Source organism: Miniopterus natalensis, chromosome 1 (genome assembly GCF_054644295.1).
Source record: "Miniopterus natalensis isolate mMinNat1 chromosome 1, mMinNat1.hap1, whole genome shotgun sequence".
NCBI lineage: Eukaryota > Metazoa > Chordata > Mammalia > Chiroptera > Miniopteridae > Miniopterus > Miniopterus natalensis.
The window spans coordinates 75,199,760-75,210,305 of NC_142081.1; positions in this window are offsets into that span (position 1 = coordinate 75,199,760).

Consider the following 10,546-nt stretch of genomic DNA (forward strand, 5'->3'; position numbering starts at 1 on the left):
TATATTTATTAATATCAACTTGAAAATACAATTTTTTAAAACTCAAGGAAACAAAAACAATCCTACTACCTCCACTTGACAATTATTTTTATTTATTTGATTTTCTTTCAGCTATTACATGTCCAAGCAAAGTCATACACATATGGCACATCAAATTTGTAGACATAGTAATTTCATTACCTGGCCACATTAAGATCATTTCCCGGGTGTAACGTTGCTAGCACTCAATCACATGGACTGGGTGGAAGGGGGAAACCTGCTATTTGCTACCTACAGGTAGGTGTAATAGGCAAAGAGTGAAGAGGACCTAAAATGATTCTGTAGTTTGCTCTGATCCCCCTTTTCCCTCATAACTGGCTTTAAAATCTCAGGGTTATAATCATTCCTCTGGCTTTCATAAGAAAGACAAGGACAGAGACTTTGGGAAGTCGCTGTTAAGATGCTGTAACCTGGGATTGGAGGGAAAATACTGGAGATCTCTTCTGGCTTATTCCTTTAATGAAATTTTCATCTTAGAAGATAGGGAGGATCTGACCTTGAAGAAGTGAGCAACAGGACAGGAAGATTTCTGTGGCGAGGGGAGGATTGGGCAGCATCAAACCCACAGTGACCATGTAGAGAAGGCTCTGGATGATGGGATCTGGAGTGGACTCCAAGAAAGGGGAAGGAGATGTTGGTGGGGAATCAATAAAAGTGGAGCTGAAACAAATTAGAAGAGTTCTTGGTCAGCTTATCAATTTTTCCCTGCCAGAAAGTTCCTGCTGGGAACCACAGGAAATAACATCATAAGCCATTTTAATCACAAACTTAATCTACCAAGGTGAAGGAGCAAAATCAAATGGCATTAGCAGCTCAGTTCTAAACATGAGCCAAAACCAAAGGAATGGGATAGGTCAAGCCAGAGCTAGGACTGAGGAGGGGGGCTACGCTACTAAATATTACGCAGATCCTCAACTTCTGTGGCAAGCTCTTCAGGCAAGTAAACTGTTTACTCGTAGATAGGTAATGTGAGAGAAAAATTTAGTGCTTTAATTTAGGGATGTTTCATCCTTTATAAGTGGCATAGCATATAAGGCATCCCACCCAAACCGAATTCACCAATTGGAGACATTTGAACGTAAGAACTGATGATGGACGATCATCACTTAAAAATGAAATGTATTGGAATAATGATCATGCAAGACAATATGGCAATATTAAGATCCAAATAATTCATTGTGAAATTCAAAGTTTAGGATTATTTGGCTAGCTCAAGAAATTGAGCTTACCTAGTAAAAAGGGCAAAACAGCCTGGTTAATAAACAGTATTCTTGCTGAATTATCATATATGAGGAAAAACTTTATACAGTACAATATTATAAAAATACTTATGGAAATTCTTATAAGTTACTGTGTTTATGAATATAGGTTTATTATTAACTTCTTTAGGACACATTATTCTTGAAGTAAATTCTAATAAAATTTAGTTTATAAGTCAAAATTCTTGTTTAGCTACAAACTTTGAAGAGAGAATCTTATCTAGGTACAACTATTTATCTGACCAGTATGAACAATGGCTGGAAATTAAATTAACCACATAATATGTTTAAGGTAATCAGTGGAGCCAGAGTCATAGATCAGGAAGAAAAATAAAAATGTTAATATTATAGAATAGAATTATATACTCTTGAACTCAATTTGCCAACCCACAGGCATTCACAGACCAGAGCACAAATCCATTTATAGACCATACTTGCTCATCCTAATAATGTTTTATTGACTTATATACTTTTTCATTTTGTCTGCTTCCTCTCCCTTACACTCCCTTAGATCAAAATTAAAAAAAAAAAAAAAACATTTAAAAATATTTATGATAAAATATTAAGTTTATAAAAGCCAAATATAAAATTCCTTTATAACTAAACTGTGTTAAAATATGTGCGTGATTATGAACAAAGGTTATAAGGGAATAAACAAAAATGAAATTGTATTTGAAAAATGAGATGACAGGCTTTTTAATTTTTTTAATATTCCTAATTGTTTATATTAGTTTTACAAAATAAAAAGAAAAGAAAAATATTAAATATTTTTTTCTTTGCAATTTTCTGGTGCATTTTCCCCCCTTTTGAAAGGTACCTAACACATAGTAGGTGCTCAATATACGTTTGTTGAAAAAGTATACAAAATGGCAACTATAATAGCTGGCAGATTTCCTTTAGGGAAAAGCCAAATAATGGCACTGGCTATCATGAGGCAAGGATAAAAAAATCAGTATTTACTCATCCACCTGTCCAGGACCTTCTAATTACCTATCTCTGAAATTGTTATTAGTAGAGTGTCCATATAACCTGTTGTCTACCAAGACACTTTTGAGAGTGAAGAGAGATACAACACCTAAAGCACAACCAACCAAATAAATAAAGAAATAAATTGGACTTCATCAAAATTAAAAACTTTTGTTATGCAAAGGACATTATCAAGAAAATAAAAAGACAACCCATAAAATGAGAGAATATTTGCAAATCATTTACTGATAAGGGTCTAGTATCCAGAATATAAGAAGAACTCTTGTAATTAACAATAAAAAGACAAATAACCCAATTTATAAATGGGCAAAAAAATTGATTGGAGCCCTGGCCAGTGTGGCTCAGTTGGTTGGGCATCATCCCATGAACGGAAGGGTTGCCAGTTCAGTTCCAGGCCAGGGCACATGCCTGGATTTCGGGCTCCAATCCTGGTAGGGGGCATGCAGGAGGCAGCTGATTGATGTTTAGCTCTCAAATTGATGTCTCTCTCTCTCCTTTTCCCTCTCCCTTCCTCTTTCTCTAAAAATCAATAAAAAAATCTTTTAAAAAAAGAATTTGAATGGGCATCTTTTCAAAGAAGATACTATACAAAAGGGCATAAGCACATAAAAATATGCTCAACATTGGTCATTAGGGAAATGCAAACAAACCACAATGATATACCGCATCATAGGCACTAGGATGACTATAATAAAAATGAAAAGGAAAATAAGAGGTGTCCATAGGAAATGGAGGAATTGGAACCCTTGTACACTTCTGGTGGGTGTGTAAAATTGTGTAGCTACTTTGGAAAACAATTTGGCAGTTTCTCAGGAAGTTAAACACAGAGTTACCATATGACCCAGCAATTCTACTTCTAGGTACATACTTAAGATAACTGAAAAACATATGTCCACACAAAAACTTGTATGTACTTAAATATTTATAGCAGCATTATTCATTATAGCCAAAAAAGTGGAAACAATGCAACTGTCTATCAAGTGGATAAATGGATAAACAAAAATGTGGTATATCCATAAAATGTAATGTTATTTAGTCATAAAAAGGAATGAAGTTCTTATACATGTTACAATATAGATAAACCTTGAAAGCATTATGCTAAGAGAAAGAAATCAGACACAAAAGGCCAAATATTGTATGATTCCATTTGAACATGAAATGTCAAGAACAGGTAAATCCATGTTCTGAAGGGATCCACTTCTCTTTGACTTTGTATGACAGTTCACCAAGAATAGGTACTATGCCCCCCCCCCACCCCTGCATTTTTATTTTAAACTTGAAACTGTGAATAAGGTCAGAAAACTATTTTGAATAAATAAGTTATTTGTTTTTTAAAAATAGGCAAATCCATAGAGACCAAAAGTAGACTAGTGGTTGCCAGGGCTTGAGAATAGAGGGGAAATGGGTAGTGACTTTAATGGGCACTCTTGTTTTTAGAATGGTGATAATATTCTGGAATTGCCAGGGGTTGAGAATAGAAGGGAAATGGGTAGTGACTTTAATGGGCACTCTTATTTTTAGAATGGTGATAATATTCTGGAATTATAATGTGGTGATATACAATCTTATTGCAATATTGTACAATACAACAATATTGCACAAGCTTTTCAATATACTAAAACCCATTAAATTAGACATTCTAACTTGGTGAATTTTATGGTATGTGAATGATATATCAACAATAAACAAATAAATAAGCAATCTGGGATAATGGGGTGAACTGAAACTGAATTATGGTCACCGTAGATCAGGCACTCAATGTATTTCCAGTCCTGAAAGCTAAATACATGGAGAAAGTTGAGGCTGGAGAATGCCTAGATGCTTTTTCTCAGAACAAAATGTTTAAACCTGAAGTCTAAAACTTTAAAGGAGAGTTTATATGAATATTTGATATTTTTCCAGGTTATTTCCAGTTTTCTATCTCTTCTAAACAATATGAAGCCAAATTTAGTGTTTTCATTTTATTTATGTCACGACCTTTTACTTTATCTCTCCCAAACAATATTCAGACATATTAGTGTTCTGGTTGTATAAACACCCCTATTCTCTCTCAATTTCTTTTGCTACATCTCTGACAAACAATAGTCAACCAAAAATTAGCATTATCATTCTATTCACATTTCTTCTTTCACTTACCTGCAATGCTTGAGTACTTCTCAATGCCATTTCCCTCACAGTATGTCTCTTTAGTCACCTTTTTTTCCCCCTCTGCTCTCTTTTTCCCACTCAACTCAGCTTGCTACTAATCCCATTATCTTCTAAAATACCATCACTTTTTTTTTGGCTAATAAACTTTCCTACACTGTTAAACCTTTCCCTAACAATCTTTTGATGTCTTTGCCATAATAAAAACCTTACTTTCTCCTGGCCACACTGGTCCTGTTAAGTGAAGGTGATTCCTGTTTCATGACCAGGAAATGGAGCTGACATTTCCCTGGCTCTCCCAGGGTTTTGAACCTATGGTTCTCCTTAGCCCCTCCTCTGAGCTTCACATGCTCTCGAAACATCACTCTCTCCCCATCGTCATCTCTGCCTTTTGCTGATCTTCACATCACACTCTCACAGTGATTAAAGATTTGGGCACAGGGTTATGGGTATTTCTCTCTGTTCTGAGTCTTACCATTCTGGGTTACCTTTAGTGTCTAAATAGGGTAATTTAGACAACATTAGGGTAATTACTAGGGTAATTTAGACAAAATAGGGTAATTCATCCAACACATTAGTTTTTATTTTACTTTATTTTTATTTTAAAAAAAATCAATTTATTGATTTCAGAGAGAGGAAGGGAGAGGGAGGGAGAGAGAGATAGAAACATCAATGATGAGAGAGTCATTGATAGGCTGCCTCCTGCACGCCCCCGACTGGGGATTGAGCCTGAAACCCGGGCATGTGCCCTGACCGGGAGTCGAACCTTCATCTCCTGGATCCTACGTTGATGCTCAACTGCTGAGCCACGCTGGCCAGGCAACACATTAGTTTTTTAATTCCTTGACACCCTCCACTGCAGCTACACATTCCTCATCCTAGATCTTGTTGTCACTTATAATGGCTCTCCTCACAGATCACATGCTATCGCCAGTCTCTAATCTTTCCACATCTCCTACCAATTCCCTTTGAATTTGCCCTTCCAACTTCTAAAGGGCACTCGTCTTCCTGACCTCATTCCTAGTTTGTTAGCTCCTTGCTCATTTTATTTTTTTTTCCCTTTCTTGTCCAACTTGTTTATGAGGTCAGTTGTTTCAACCACTTTCTCCCTAGCATTCCTTCCACTCCATGACCTATTACACAGCATCTCTTCTGCCAATCTCTGATGTACATCAACCCCACCATCTGCTTTTTCCAATCTGCTCTTGGGCTGCCAAGAAAATTGTGTAACTGTGCTTTCTAATTTGCTGCATTATTTATGATTTCTAACCTCAGCCAGTTGGCTCACTTAACCATTTCCTAAAGTGGCTACGTCAAACATTCACCACTGTCCTCCAGCCACTACCCCACGTCATCTTCCTCTCCCCCAGGTAACAAAATCCTATGTTTTACAGCAAAAGTAGAGGGCATGATGTCCGAACTCCATCATAGCTCTCCTTTGCATTCTATACTCAGCAATCTTTTCTTTTTAGCTCAGTGGGTAACCAAAGTTTTCCAAAAGCATCCCTCTATCTATGCTTTTGAGATGAAATTTTGATCCTTAAGCTTGCTCCAGAGGCCTCTCTTCTTTCTTCAAATTTTCTCTTTACTTCCCCTTCCTCTAAAAACATGCTCAGATTTTCTGCATCTTAAGAAAAAAATATCCCTTAATACTGCCTTCCTACAAAACTACAGTTCTTCGAGTTCCTTCATCCTCAACTTCCTGAGTCTTCTACTCTTATTATATTTTCTTAAGTCCGATTCAATCCTCAAGATATTTGGCTTACATAATAACAAGGAACCTATCTGTATTCAGTCATGTTCATAGTGGCCTCCTAACTGTCAATCCCAATGGTTTTTAGAAGCTCTTCCCTATTTGAACTCTCTACTGGACTGAGTATTGTTCTCCACAACCTACTGGAATAGAAATGCTCCCTTCGTTTGGGTTACATAACACCATTCTCTTCTAATTTTCTGCTTCCTCTCTTCCTGCCCTCTGTCAGCCTCTTTAAAAAAAAATCTATTGATTTCAGAGAGAGGAAGAGAGAGTGGGAGATAGAAACATCAATGATGAAAGCAAGCCATTGATGGGCTGCCTTCTGCACGCCCCCTGCTGGGGGTCGAGCCCACAGCCCAGGCATGTGCCCTGATCAGGAATCGAACCGTGATCTTCTGGATCATAGGTTGATGCTCAACCCCTGAGTCATGCTTGAAGGCATATCTTAACCTGCCTGTTTCTTAAATATTCAGCATCCTACAGTTTCTCCCTTGATATCTACTGTTTCTACACATTCTCTTAGACAACGTCATCTACTTTGGTGACTTCTAAAAAAATGTATAGTTCAGTAGTTTAAGTATATTTTCATTGTTGTCAGACAGAGCTCCCAAACTTTATTTTATCTTGCATAACTAAAACTCTGTACCCTTTAAATAACAACTCCCTATTTCCCCCTCCCCCCAGCTCCTGCAACTACCATCCTACTTTCTGTTTCTATAAATTTGACTGCTTTATATGTTTTATATAAGTGGAACCATACAGTATTTTTCTTTCTGTAACCAGTTCAATTCACTTAGCATAGTGTCCTCAAGGTTTATTCATGTCACATGTAACAGGATTTTCTGTTCTTTTTAAGGCTAATACTTCACTGTATGCATATACCACATTTTGTGGGCATTTGGGCTGCTTCCACTTCTTGGATATTGTGAATAAGGCTGCTATAAATATGAATGTGCAAATATCTCTTTGAGTCCTGCTTTCAATTCCTTTGGCTCTATACCCAGAAATGGAATTGCTAGATCATATTAATTTTTGAGGAACCATCATACTATTAACCTTGGTGACTTTAACTACCACCTATATGCAGCTAACTTCCACATCTATATTCCCTGCTCCAGTCTTTATATCTCCTGAAACATATAAAGATATGGACCTATAAACAAAGGAACATGTTTTATCTTTTTATTCCCTATGTTTCCTGGTACTGGGTATATAGTTGATTCTAAATAAAGTCTTATTTAAAAGACTATGTCTTTTGAATTCTGACTGTGTCTAACAAAGAACTCCTAGGAGAGCTAAAATCCAATACTTTTCTACTAATTATTGTGTAATTAAGGATGAATCACTGTTGTAAGCTTAATGGTAGGCACCTTGCAATACACTTACCCATTTGTTTATAATGCCTATTACTGCTTTGCACATATTAGGTAGTAAGTATCTGGTTAATTAGATAATCTCAAATATTAATTAATCTGTGAGTAGCAGTGGCCCAATATTGAAACGTTTGCACAATTTTTCTTTCTAATTTCTAAATGAAAATATCAGGAAAAAAGAGGAGAAAATAAGGAATTAATATGTTATACTATATACTGCTACACACACTTTAGGATAAAAGCAAATATGTGGGCTATATACTGATGAACTTTATTCTGATCCTATGACCTCAGTAAATAAGAATCTGCCAGCACATTTTTTGGAAAAGTTTAGCAAATTTATAATATCACTGAAAAGAAAAAGTTAAAAAAAAAATCTTTGTCTGAGGATACCCATCATTATTATTTATGAGATGATAGCAAGAACACTGAGCAACATTTAAAATAATATTCTGAAATCACCTTGAAACTAAAATTAGGCCCAGATTTATAATGGAAAAAACCGCTACCCAACAGCAAGGTAATTGAAGGCACAACATTTAATCATTGCTTAAGACAATGAAACTCTCTTGCTAGTAAATACAGCTGTACAACTTGCAGTAACTTCTGCCAACTCAGAACCCTGAGAAAATAAGTCACTTTCTTTATAGTAAGGAGAAGAGGGGAAAAACGATATTATCCACAATGTAAAAGGAATGCAGAGTGGCAGTGGCTGAAAGTGGACCTGGCAGACTATGAACACTGGGATCACCAAGGAAACATGGAGCTATGAAATGGCAAAGGGCTGAGTGAAATGCCTGAAGCTCAGTCTATCTTTTAAAAACCAGATTCTAAGCTTTTAAAACTCCAAGCTGTTAAAAACCAAATGAAAACTCACGAGATGCAGGAAGAATTTAGTTATTTTGAAGAGTAACGCACATAGTTGAATTAAAAGAGACAACTGTAGCTTAAATGAATACAAACCTAAACATTTTTTTTCCAGTTCCTCTGATTAAAGTTTAAAACACCTCCTTCTAATTTACAAGGTTCAGTTTTCAGAGTTCCACAAATGATAGCGCTGAGCGGGATCTTAGAATTTGCCAAGTACAAATCCCTCCCTTTTGCGATGAGTCCTGGAGGGATTGAGATACCCTAGGGTACTGTAAGACACACACTCTATGGGAAAGCTGAGGCTCCAACAAAGGCCTCTGAACCCTTGATTCAGAGGGCTTGACCACTATACAGTCCGTTCTCAGATGCTAGTCTGTGTGAGTCACAGGTGGGGAAAAGTGACTGTTAAACTGCAGAGTCCCAGGCCCCTTCTCAGAAATTTTGATTCAGGAAGTCAAGGGTGAGATGCAGGAGTACAACCTTCAGACAGAGAGCAACTACCTACGATGCAGTATTAAGCAAATGTCAGAACATTTTCAACATCTGTCTTAAAAAAGGCAGGTATAGATAATGAAAAGAAATCAAAGTCCTGAGAAATATCTGAATGTAATCAGGAGAGAGGATAATCCAGGCACTGAGCAAACTAAACTCTGAAGATGACTGAATGCATCTACTTATTAAGAGATTTACCTTGGGGCTGCAAAGTAAGTTAAAAGTGCCTGGAGTATAAAGTGTGCCTTAGTTTATCCATGTAGTAAAAAACTAGGTAAAGAGTGTGTCTAAGCTGGATCCAAGGATGGCATTTTTGCTAGTATGGTCAGACATTCACTAAAAGAGTCCCTACCACCTCCCCTTAAAAAAAAAAAGCTTGCAATTACTTTCCCAACCCTAACTGCTTATGACAGTATTAGCTAATGGTTCTCAGATACTGTTTGTTACACAGGGTGTGGCGCATTCTCTACATAAATTGTTCTTTTCACATTCAGATAAAAAGCTGATGCAATAGGTCAAATTTTATTACGCTTCTTAAAAGAAAAAAGCTGGGTAACCCAGTGCAAATAATTGATTCAATGGGAAAGCCTAGTAAGAAGAAGCAAGGTCATATTTATCACGAAGTTGGCTATTTGTGATGCAGCCCACAGAACTGCTTTATTTTGTATTAAATATAGAGGAGTCTAAGAGAGCTTGTTGCATCAAAATTCATATTTATAAATAACATAAAGACATTTTTATTTGGTTCACGAAGTTTGTTTTACAAAGGACTCAAATTCAGGTTTTCTTTTTTTAAAATATATTTTATTGATTTCAGAGAGAGGAAGGGGAGGGAGAGAGAGAGAGAAACATCAATGATGAGAGTCATTGATTGGCTGCCTCCTGCACGCCCCTGCTGGGGATCAAGCCTGAAACCCAGGCGTGTGCCCTGACCGGGAATCAAACTCGACTTCCTGGATCATAGGTCCATGCTCAACTGCTGAGCCACGCCAGCCTGGCAATGTCCCACAGCTTTTTTATCCACTCATCTACTAATGGGCAGTTGGGCTGTTTCCAGATCTTGGTTATTGTAAATAATGCTGCAATGAACTTAGGGGTGCGTATATTCTTTCAAATTAGTGTTTTGGGACTCTTAGGATATATTCCCAGAAGTGAGATCACTGGGTCAAAAGGCAAGTTCCATTTTTAATTTTTTGAGGAAATTTTATATTGTTTTCCACTGTGGCTGCACCAGTCTGCATTCCCACCAACAGTGCATGAGGGTTCCCCTTTCTCCACATCCTCGCCAGCACTGGTTGATTTATTGATTTATTGATGATAGTCATTCTGACAGGTGTGAGGTAATGTCTCGTTGTGGTTTTAATTTGTATCTCTCTGGTGATTAGTGACGTTGAGCATCTTTTCATATGTCTCTTGGCCATGTGTGTGTCCTCTTTGGAGAAATGTCTACTCAGGTCCTTTGCCCATTTTTTAATTGGGTTGTCTTCCTGGTGTTGAGGTGTGTAAATTCTTTATATATTTTGGAAATTCACCCATTAGCAGTTGTATTGTTGTCAAATATGCTCTCCCATTCAGTGTGTTCCCCTTTCATTTTGATGTTTTCCATTGCTGTGCAAAAGCCATTT